Consider the following 12,655-nt stretch of genomic DNA (forward strand, 5'->3'; position numbering starts at 1 on the left):
TAAATGCAGCCTAACTGATACAAACCCTTCTGAAAACACTCCTGCAGGCTTTTAAATATTAATTACTTATTCAAAATGTAAACTAGGAGAAATAAATATGTATAGATTTTGAAATTAACACACAAATGCAAATACAGAATAGATGACATGAAGCTCAAGTGTCATGCCCAAGTTACTCTGAACAATAACACCTTGAGAGCTCCAACACAGAAATACAAAAAGCTAGTGAACCTGAGAGAGAATTAGATATATTTTAAACTATATACTCAATCAATACCAAAAGAATTAAAATACCATGCTGCTTTAGAGACTTCCACTTTTTTAAGCAGCAGTCTAAATTAATTCCAGTGCTATCTGCCCTCTTTGGCATACCCTCAAATAAAACACCACCTGGCTTAATTAAGAATGATTGAAAATATATCACTTATTGTGGAGGAGCTGAAACTCCTGTCACCAGTACCAGGAGGAAACAAGAGACTGGAGCTCCCAGATTGAAAGTTTTCTGAAAATGTACTGAAAATGTACCAAAATGAGATTTTTTTCAAGGAGAGAAGGTGTGGGAATGCACCCCTTCTGCTGAAGACTGGGAAGGTGGTGGGGAAGGAAGCTGCTCTCATTAATCTTTGCAGTGCCTGCTGTCACACTCCTTCTCAGGGAGCCCAGCACCTGCGCAGGGGTGACAATGCCAATGGCATAAGGACAGGAGCTTGAATAAACTCTGAACAAAACGCTTGGCTGGCAGCCGAGGCCAGTGAGACAGAGGTTTTGGGCATATTCTGTAAAAATGTCAGGAGAAGAAAGGAAGGAAAGGGGTGATAAACAGCATTTTCAAAATTCTATCTACAGAGTAGAGAGATGCTGTTAAAACCCCTGTATTTTTTAGAATTAAAAGACAATTCTTTTTTCAAAAGTTATTCCTTTTTGGCTTTCCAATTACTTTCCCTAAAACCTTCCCATAATTTTCTGAGTCTCCATTTTATTTCACTGCAACTACATTACGTGCCAGCAATCCAGTTGTGAAACCCCTGCAGTTAAGTTCCTAGAGGCTACAAAAACATTTCTTCATTTAGAACAGCTGAAGAAATAGTTCTTCATTTGAGGAGACAGATACATGGAAGGCATTTAACGACCCAAGAGAAAAATCCACTGAGCACTGCATGAAGCGACAGCGGCTGGAGTGGACAAAGGGCTTCAGCAACCATTTGAACCTTTAAGGCCAAACCTAAAGATTTAGATCAACTTTAACAGAGGTTGAATGAGATCAATGTAAACAAAGTATGCTTCTTTCATCTCTCTCCTGAAATTCTTTGCAATACCAAAAGTAATGAAAACAGAATAAGCCCCTAATAATCCCTGCTGTTATTTGTAAGGTTTTTCTGCAATTTTGTTTCTAGTTCTCCTGTACCAGGAGCCCACTGTGCATGTGCAGCTCTGGAGCTCATCCTCTCCACACTCACTTCATGCTAACAACTGCCTGCATTGCCCTCCCCACTGCTCTGAACCACAGCCAAGAGGAGATTGAATTCTGGACACCAAACACATGTGACAGTAAATAAATCTTAACTATATTCTCTGTCAACACATGCATCCAATGACATCATCCTTACCCCTTGACACACGCCTGCGCTGAGAGAAATCCATCACAAGGTGCCACTGTCCCCAACAATCTCACAATTAATGTACCCTCCCTGCTGTCCTTGGAGCACTATGTGGATGTGCCCCCTCTGAGATCATCCTCAAGGCTGCACTGCCCGCACAGCAAAACGCTGAGGAAGGCTTCCAACAGTGCAGAACAGCGAAACAGCCTGAGTGAAATCACCTTCCAAACCTGCTGCAGCTGGGGGCTTTGATCTAACAGGGCAGCGCCAGAGTGTTCAGATCAAGCACAATAAAAAGGAACTTCACTTCATATTTTGGAAACAATGACACAAACTGACTTGCCAAAAACTCATCCTGATTTCCAGCAGTACTGGGAGGCTTGTAGGAAAACAGAGAAACAGAACTCTGAAGGTTAGAAAAAAATCATTTTAAAAAATAGTGAAAATAACTCTCTCCAGAAGAAACACTTGTAATCCCACCTGGAATAATCCACCTATACATTTCACCACCTGAAGGCAGTATGTGATAGATTGATCCCATCCTCACTGCTGAGATGCAGTAGGTCAGAGCTGACAACTGCCTTTAGTATTTAAAGGCGAGTTGAAATGTTTCAGGAAGAGAAGAAGCTGCATGTTTCCACATGTGTCTGCTGGATTTTATGCCACACGCTGGGACACAGACTGATAGTACTAGATGTTTTCCACAAACACCAATATAGACTAATGACTGTCCTTACTACAATAAAACTAGCCAATTATTTTATTAGGTAACAAGGAAAAATTTTCCAGAGAAGGATTCAACACCTGGACCCAGAATGTATCAATCTAAGCTCTAAGCCTATTGAAAACCAGTCCTAATTCAGTTATTCATGTAGCCATAAACATCAAAGGTAAACAAGAAAATATCCAACTTGTTCCTGATGTTATGAATTTCAAAGCCATTAAAAAGCAGTTACTGAAGGTAATAGAATCCTTCCATGAAGTTCAGCAAGCCTTGACTCAGGCTCTAAAAATGAGCTGTGGGTTTTATTTGAACACAGCTAAGGTAAGGATCCACTTTCCATGGCACATCCAACCTGAATGAGTACCTGAATACTTGGAGTAATCCCTGAGAAAATACTTTGGGCTCAGGAGGTCTTTGGGTGAAAGGTAAAGGGCAGGAAGAGTACAGAGAAGAGGCAGGGTTTTAAAAAGAAGGGAATAAAAGCCCCTGGAGATGGTCCCCAACAGGAGGAGAGATGCAGAAAAGCTGAGGATCACTGGATCCTCAGCCTTGTTTTGGCACTTGCACCTGAGGCTGCCCCAGGCAAACCCCTGCAAAGCAATTGCCTGCAGTGATACCAATTTTCTCCCATACAGCACATTAGCTGCAATAATGAAAAATGCTGTTTGAGAAAATGAGTTCATATTAATATCACCACCATCAATGGCAGTCCAATCTCACTTGGTTGAACCAAGCACTACAGCAATGTAAATCACACTCTCATTTCATGTTCCTGCAAATTACATTTCAGACATTTTCAGAAAAAAAGGACTAAATAATTACCTGCTTTTCAAGCTGTACTATTAAAGGGGTTTTATAAGCCCATATAATGAAAAAACCTCTCCCTGATGATCTAGTCAAGCACTGAAACCCTCACAAAAAAGTCAGGCTCACCTTCTCTATGCTCCCAGCTGCTCATTTCCATCCCCTCCCACCCTGGATCCAGTACAGGGCAGAAGAGAGGAGCTCCAACCCAGATGAATTTCTTACTCTGCTTCCCAGGAAGAACATTCACCTGGTGGCAGCCTTGCCTCACACCATTTGTCTAACTGTGGCCTCAGGTTTGGACCCAAAATCCATGATTGAGACTGAGATTTGGGACTGAGACCCAAATCCATAACCTGATCACCTTCAGATATTATTTCTAAACACAATTACCAATGCCACAGCTGCATTATCGCCTCTGGAGATTGTAAGACTTTGGAGGCTTTTAAGACTGGAATCTGAGGCATTCAGTCTCCTTTGTATTAACTAGAGCTTTTCTTTTGTGGAGATCAACTATACCCATTTTCTCAGAAAGTTTCAGTAAAAGCTTACACGCTTGATCCCCCTGTTGGGAAAAAAAAAAAAAAAATTCATCGTCACCTTAATCCTCCCAAGAGGACGGGTAGGAGAAAAGAAAAGAAGGTCCCAGTTCAGGTGTGCCTTCCCATGGAAATCGCCCCTTAACTATGGGCTCCAGCATCAACATCCAACACATGAAGCTTCCCTTAATCCAACTCATACCAAACCAGTTTGTAACCCTATCTTCATCACTTTGGTTATATCAAAAAGGTGAATTTCTTAAACTCTATTTACCACTTAGGTTCAGTAATTGTTTGGTTTGGAGTTTTTAAACGCATCTGGTTTCCATTTAGATGAAACTACAGCGTGCAGAAGAGATTTCCAGCTGGATTTTTTTCCTCAGTCACTGAAAGAAATTGGGATACCATATACAGAAGTGCTGTATAAGTGCAATCCAGACCACATTATTCCTGTTCCGAGGTATAACCTGGTGATTACAATGATTTCTAGGAAAGGCACACTGTACATCACAATCCTAATTGCTGTCAGCCACATTTGGAATGGGCCACACTCGTAAGCTCCTTCTGCAAAGGAGCAATCTTGAATCTAAAAGTGTACATTAGTGCATAATGAGCTCCTGGCAGCTGTTTTCCAACTGAAAGCCAGCGCCTGCTGCTTCTGTTGGGGATGTGGCTGTGAAAAAAGCAGTTCTGCTGATGAGCGGGGCGGGGGGAGGCATTTACGAACACACAGCATCACATATAATTAACCACGAGCCCACACGCACTTACACCTCCAAACACAACTGCAGTGGATACAAGCTTTGCAAGGGCTGTGGCTTCCTTGAGAAACACCTCTTGCACCATTACAAGAGATTAATTAGAGATGAATGCAACAACAAAAGCCTGGCTTGTCTTTCAGGTGGGGAACACAAAGTGCAAGAAAGAATATTCACACCTTTACCCCAATGCTGAAGGTAGCTGTTACCTGTTGCAGCACAAGCCACAGTCAAGAGGGCCACGATACACGGAATATCAGGATGCAGTTTCAGAAGGCTTCAGGCATCTGCCCATAGAGAGCACCATCACCCCACTCCAGAAGGCTGCAAACGTCTGCCAGGTCTTGTTCTTTAGCCCAACTTTTTATACTCTCCATCATTCATGCACTGCACCTGTGTGCCCCCTGTTCCCTTTGGTGACTGGTCAGCGCCCCTGGGCACTCCAGGGCTCATCAGCTTTAATATTATTCACCTGTCTTGCACAGCTGTAGCCCATTAGGGATGGGCTTGGCCACATCCCACCCCAAATTACCATAAACTGCGGACCTACAGTTAATAAAACCAAAGAAAATAATACAGTTAATAATACCAAAGAAAATTACCCTACACTTGACCCATTGAACTTGTATTTCACACCAAATGAGAGGCTAACAGCGGATCCAAGGGCTGAGTTGGAGGCTGTGATCTCTAACCAGGGCAGTGACCTTTAGACAAGGCACAGAACATGGTTCCTTCTTTCTCTTCCCATTGTTTTCACGAGTGCTGCAGTCATCATTCTGTCTTCAGCCTGGGCAAAGCAGTTAAAGCACAAATGGAAATGCCAGCTCATAAAGCGCCTTTCTTCAGTGTTTCAAAGCTAATGAGCATGAATCACAGATTGATAGGAAAATCTGTGCCCATTCCAGAGCTTCTGTTTCTGATCTTCACCCCTCTCTGCCCTGTCAGAGGTGCACAGCAACAAGAGCTCAGCTCCCCAGCTGAGGCAGCTGGAGGGCCCCGCTGGCCGTACCAAACCCACGCTGACCTCCAGCACAGACTGGAGCCCACTGTGCTCCGTTGCCATGCTGGGGCAAAACACACAAACAGGCTGGGACACAGCACCATAGCACACACCCAAGTGTGCACAAACACATCCCTGGGCCTCCTTCTCCTGGTGTTTATGCCCATTCATTCGCTTTCTGATTAGATCATACCCATGTCCCCACCAGCACAGGCAGACGAGGTTGCTAGTGGCTCATGCCATGAATAAGTGCCACTGTTTCTTGACATTTGCACGTTGACATCTGCTCTGATACTGAAGGCTGCTGGATGTATTAGACTTCTAAAATGTTTTCAAAAGGAGGACTAGCAGAGTCTTCTGATGACAGCAAAGCAGCACAATTTTTAATATGGGAACAGACAGACAAGGTTTAGAATTGTCATCCTATAGAAGGGTGCAAATTGTTTATAAGCACCAGTTCCCACTTCCATCCACGCACTTCAAAACTATCACTAAAGCTCTTTGCTGTGACTCTGACACACACGTCAAACCCTGCCTTATAAAGGAGCCCTAGGAGTGGAGCAATTAGCAGATTTAATTGATCATGAAGCTGTGCTGTTGCAGGAATCTGTGCATTCCTGGTGCCAGTTGAAATCCATAGGCTCTGCTTGCTGAGATCCAGTACTACAGTGTAAAATAAATGCACGGCAGCCAAGCCTGAATGGAACAAATAAAAGCAACCAACCCCTTCCGAACCACTCAGCTTGTGGCAGAAACCTGTACACTGTTTAACCTAGAAAATCACTTCCAACTGCAATTACTGCCATTTACTCTATGCTTTCCTTCGGAGCGGATCCTACTCCCCAGAGAGCGCTTCATTCATGGGCTAAATTGGTGTGCGTGTGCATGTGTGTGTGAGCTAAACCCAGAGAAAACAGAAGTAGGTTACAAACTGTGTACCTGCTTGTAACCCAAGTGCAGCCAGCTGGAAGGAGCACAGAAGAGGTGAGATAACTTGGGTTGGTGTCTGCCTTTGCTCTCCCTAAACTGCTGCATGCCCAAGGAACGTTTTTATTTCAAGAAGACAAATCAATTCCCAAACTGACTCCCAATGCCCGAAAGGATACACTGCCTTTTTGTGTAAAAAGTAAAGATGTAATACTACATTTTCCAACCTCCAAATTAATATTTAAAATAGAGAAAGATGAATTTGACAATCTGTTACATATCCTTTCAATTATGATTTTTTATCAAAACTGACCTGAAGTAATTCACTGTCTCTCACACAATTTTAGAAACCACTCTGAAGGAGCCTTAAACATTGGTCCATCTCCATCTACTTTTTAAATATTTTTCCCTCCTACATTTGGTGGCAGAGAATAATTAAATGAAGTAGAAATAAATGAGAAAATGAAAAACTATGAGGATCCCAGTGAATGAATTAGAGTACTGCAGATTTCTACTGAAACAGAAATACTGGATTATTCCTACACAGTGGAGGCATAATGACAGGAAGCTCAAATTTTCAGCTCAGCAATTTCTGTCACCAAGACAAAAGAAGCCTACTTAATCAGCTAAGAAAGATTCTGAAATAATTAATTCTGGAAAATAAATGAGAATGGAAAAGCCTCTGGCCATCTTAGTATTTTTTTGGCCTCCCTCTGTTCCTTGCATTTCAGAGCTCCAGGGCTGCCAGTGTCTAACCTAAATATCTACGTGCTGCATATGTCAGTCTCAATTTGTAGAGTGAAAAAACATCCCCAGCCAGAGATGTCATCAAAAGCATCAACACAGCATGGCCAGTGCAGACAGGGACACAGCAGCACAAAAACACGGCAGCTCTGACAGGGACAGGCAGGTAAGAGAGGTGGATGCCGTGAGGACAGGGAGGCAGAGGGAGCACGTGGCTGTCTCCAGAGTGTCCCCAATGTCCCCAGAGAGGCAGGACAGGCAGCTTCAAGCCCAGCTCAGCCCCTGTCACCACAGGAACACGTGACAAGGCTGCAAGATGCACGAGCAGGATACAATATGTGCAATACTTGATGGCCCCAGGCACCCCGCAGGGAGAAAGGGAAGCTGGCTGGAGAAGAAGGGATTTGGCTTCTCTGACTCACTTGATGTTTGCCAAACATTGGTGGAAATGAGCAAGAGCTGAGAATGATAAATCGGGAGCCCGGAACGCGCGGCAGGCGGATGCAGGCTCAACCAGCCACACCATTCCCTGCAAGAGTCACCACTGATCCAGATCATTTATTTCCTCCTTGTTATCTTCACAGACTTAATCTGTGAAACGCAGCACTGGCACAAATCTGCTGATACACTACAACCACTCCATCCCTTTGCAGATCTCCATTACTCTGTTACAAAAACAAGAACATTTTTAAAACAATATGTATTATTTTACCTTTAAAGGCCACAATTAACAAATTTAACCTTCCAAGTGGTTGTGTTAGACCTCAGACTTGCTCATTGCATGGATACTGTAGAGCACAGTAATGGCTGCAGCGACCCTCTTACACAGGAACACAGAGAGCTAGAAAAGCCAGGCTCAGCCATGGGGCCCAAACCATGTGCACTCTCTGTCTTACACACTTTATGATGCTAAAAAAACAACCACAAAGCCACAAAATGCTCTAGAGTTCAGATGTTCAGCTCTAGCACACATCATTATTTTCCCCGTCTTGTTGCTCTAAGTAAATGGAAATTATTTCCCCAGAGTGTCACTCACCATGGAGCTGTTGTGATGGGAGCACGGAGCGTTTGCTGATGCAACCGAGGACACAGAGGTGGGACATCCTATCCCACAGCGGGAGAAATACACATCATTTTTGGATAGTTATCACCACACATAGCAACTAGAGCTAAATACAGCGAAGCATTTGCAGCTACAATCTTAGTTTTACACCTGGCACAAAATGTGCTGGAAGACTCGTGATAGGAATAAAAGGCAAAGGGAACAAGCAAATCCTGATTTCAATAACGCAAGAATAGCAGTGGAGTTGCATCAGATTCATGGTAGTGCAAACCATGTTAAAGCACAGGGCAGATATTTAGGAATACAACTGGTTTCACCCTTAACATTCTTAACAAACCTGTCCGTTACTTTTAAAAAGTTCATTTTTTTTCTCTATGTATTCTCTTCTTTACAGAGCAAATTCTAGAACCATGTATCTGCCTGATTACTTTAATGTAAATTGGATTACAGCTCTTTTGAAAGCAAAGCAGTTCCAGTTCTCTCCCACAGCTGAAAGAAGAATAAGACCTTCCAGCCTCACGGCAGCTGTGCTACCAGTAAAATTAGCAATATTGAACACCAGTGCGTTGGGTTAGCTTGAAACTACCACTTTTCCTTTGCGATAAAGTCTTTTAGATATTTACTACTGAAAGAAAGAGAAGCCTGTGGTTTTTGTCGTTAGCTCTTCTCTGCCTGTTCAATTTACTGTTTATTGACTGCAGAAAAACTTCCTTTCTTCTAAAGCTAGAGGATGCCATCTCTCTCAGGTGGCACACTGGTTTCATTCTGGTTGGATCACCCAACAGCACAGCCAAGAGCAGCTGCCACAGCTATTTTTCTGTCACCAGTAATCACAGCAGAGTGCGGCCAAGAGCAGCACCTAGGGAAGGCACGGCGGGACCTTGCAAGTGTGCAATGAGGGCAATTCAGGCAAATACCACCCAGAGGACTGGAACTGCCATCCTATCAGTCCCCACACCAATTTCAGGAGAGATGGTCACTACTTCAAACCCTTCTTTTGATGGCATTCAATTTTCCACTGAACTTGGTAGTTGCACGAGTGAAATAACTAGGTAAACAAGCATTTAAAAATACTTAACTAGCCACATTTACCACCAAGTAGAGCGCTGTATAATATTATTATGACACAGAGGAAAGCACAGAAACATGGGAGCAAGAGGGACCTCCTCAAAGGAGTTGAACCCAGTCCAGCGGTATGTTAGAGGAATAATATCTCATACATAATTAAGTTTCTCTTGGCTTTTTATCTGATTAAACCTATTAGAAGGCTGCAGAGGAACCTCATTTCCTTTTCCCCTCAGGTTGCCTTTGCTTGAGCACACTAAAGCCAAGCTCCGCTGGATTCTTCGTAGGACAGGCTCACTCTTCTGGCAATCCCTCTCTGCACGTTTTGAGTACATTGGGATTCTTGTTCTTGAACCTAAGTGACCAACATGACACTCGTATTCCAAAATGGGTCTCAATTACCCTATGCATGGAATAAAAAGTCTTAAGTAATTGAAATTAAAGGATTAGCTTGTACACTGTAACGATTCCATCAGCAAGCATACAGCTTCCACCAGAAGTACCTCACATAGGTTAGAAAACAAAGTCTCATTTCTGTTCCTTTAAATCAACATTACAGCTTCCTCCAAGTCTTCTCCACTACGGGTCTGATTCCAAGATTTTAATTTTCCTTAAAGAATGAGCAATATGAGTAACAAGACTGGAATTCTGCAATAAGCCAAAATGGATTATTTCTGCATTGATCCATCAACAGTGTGGTTTATGAAGAACCTGTAAGTTTAGGAAGAACTTCTGGCTCCTATGGGCCCCTTTGCCATCAGTGCTTTCAGTACTAGATATAGGAACATGCTTCATTTTTCACATGATGATCAAGAGTAGATGGTTTTCATCTGAAACACTTTAGAACAAAAAAAAAACACCCTTGAAAGGAATTCTAGGAATTTAGCACTTGAGCCCTTTGCCACAGACTTGACAAAAAGACAGAAGGAAAACACAAATATATGACAAATTCCAGATGATTCACGGCATTACCCCTTCAACACCAACCTCCATGAAGTTACACCAACTGCAGAAGAAGTTCTGTCCATGACTGCATCCCAATACCAGAACTGAGTGAACATGGACTTTCCTTCCAGAAAGACAAATTTGATCGTATCCCAGTTATCACAGGGGCAAAACACCACAGGAATATTGGCCACAACCCTACCATTGGATTAACAAACCTACTGAGGCAGCCCACTTACTCACAAGAAGACACAAAGCCACAACCATCACCATGAGGAATTTGGCTCTGCACAGGTAGTCATTTTCCCCATTCTATGAAAATTTCCATTTTTCCCATCCTGTATGAGGACAAAACTGAAGCCTTCTTATATTAAAGCATGCACACTTCTGTTTTTTAAAAAAAGGGGGTACAGCTGGAAATTAGAGAAAGTCATACTTGGCTTTCTGGCTAGGACACTCTCCCGGAATACAGAAGATCCAGCTGAACACTGAATCCAAGAACAGCCGCTGCCTCTCCAATACATAGATCAAACTCATCTAGCTCAATTAATATTTAATTATCCACACAAAAGGGATCAACTTCCGCAGAACAGATAGAGGGCATATTGGCTGGTGCAATGCAGCTTTGTTCAGCAAAAGTAGTTCAGGACCTGAAAACAGGCTACATTACTTGGGATTTTGGAGCTCTTGCACATGGCACTTCTGTCTCCCTTCCCAAAATAAATTGTGCCTACCTCGTCAAAACACAGAGGAATTCAACCTGGAATGCTTGTACTCTTGGCTATTCCAGGGTCTATCTCCCTCATCAACAAAGTTACCAATTTTGATGTTTTCAGAAAATAATATGTCAAATTTTAAAAGAAATACCAAAGGCAGCTGTATTTTCTCGTGAAGTCAGTAATGGTGAAGACTGGAGAGCATATCTAAAACACGACCTGAGTCAGCAGCATCTAGTGCATCCAAATTCAGAGATCAACCACTGAAAATGCCCCATCAATATTTTCTAGTTGTAAAAGAAGATACCCAAGCATTTATTATGCTTTTGAAAAAATGAAGATGAATCAGCTGTTGGAAGACTCTGAATATGGAAACTCAATGTAAGAGATGCTTTCCAAGCATTCATTTGGCAGTGGTTGCAACCTTGAAAGGCTGTGGGCTACTTTACTTGGAAAACAATGGGAAAAAAAGAAAGCACAAACACAAATATTAAAAAAGAAGCAATCCAAACATGCACTTGGACTGCTTGAACCTTCGAAATCTCTCTCCTAATATGATATTGTTTCCAGAGAACCCAACAGTCCAATTAAAACATTGGCTACACACTTCATCTTTTGATTCTTGCTTCCTTATATGGATTTCCCTCAAATAAACCTTTCAAATTCAGAGGTGAGCTGAAGCAGATATCCTCTTTGCTACTAGATTCTGCTCAAGTGTAAGGCCAAGATGCTATATAAATTCTCCCACTGTGCGGGGATCCAGGCGATATTCCAAGCACAACGGGGTGGGGTGAGGGTGTTTTTGTTCCAATTCTCGCTTAGACTGCATTCCCTCATTCCCTTGTGGTTATAGGTACAGGATCTTCCCTCTGTGATAAAAAGGGGCCTAACGGTGTCACCTATTGCAAAAGAGCTTTTCCTCACCAGGTCCAACCCCATGCAGAAGTCCCCAAACACATGTCTGCATGTTATTAGAATCTGTAGCAATTTGTCTTGCTCGTGAGCAGTAGTGGTTAAAATGCAAATTCTATGCAAAATGAGGGACTGAAGAATTCATCAGTGTGCGCTGTGTATGGATTAAACAATTCTTCTTCATCCTGAAAGCAGTCCCCTACATTTCAGTGTGGTAACTCAGGTTATAGCAATTGACATAAAAGATGGGGAGGGGAGAATAAGGGTGAGCCCATTTATGTCATAATTATGCAGCACCACAGGCATCTCTCCTTCCAAAGGGGAGAGAAAGCCCAAACAGAAATAAATAGCTGCCTGCAATTAAAGCCATAAAGCCATTAAAAAGAGATTACCTCAAGCGTGGGGTTGAAGCAGCGGGCACGGCAGGCTATACCTTAAAAATCAACCGTTTGTGACAGAGAGACTGGACACACAGAGAAAGTGCCCTGGCAACTGGGTGTGGCTGGACAAATTCTCATCTTTACCCAGGTATTTGTCGTTAGCATCACCAAATTACCGCAGATGGTACGATAGCCAGCAATGGATCTCTGAGACTGTTTACAACATGACCTTAAGAAACATCTCCAGAAAAATAAACCAAAGGTTTATAAATCTCCACCTCTCTAGCTCGAAGGAAAAGGGATGTGTGGCAGCACACGAGCCAATACCATCTTCTGTCAAAACAAACCACCCGCTCTGTTAAAGGGCAGCCGAGGGAAACCTGCGCCGAGCAGCATCCACTGCCGAACGACACCAACTTCAACAGAACAAAAACCACAGAAAACCGCCTCGGCTCAGCCACCGCCTCGCTTATCGCGACG

The 12,655-nt window shown here is 42.9% G+C and overlaps 1 protein-coding gene across 12 annotated transcripts in view; it reads right to left on the minus strand.

The window, feature by feature from the left end:
* Positions 1-12,655, minus strand: part of ANK2 (ankyrin 2) — a 277,263-nt gene that overhangs the window by 172,439 nt on the left and 92,169 nt on the right. The window lies entirely within an intron of this gene.

The sequence above is a fragment of the Motacilla alba genome, chromosome 4, assembly GCF_015832195.1.
Source record: "Motacilla alba alba isolate MOTALB_02 chromosome 4, Motacilla_alba_V1.0_pri, whole genome shotgun sequence".
NCBI classification, from domain to species: domain Eukaryota; kingdom Metazoa; phylum Chordata; class Aves; order Passeriformes; family Motacillidae; genus Motacilla; species Motacilla alba.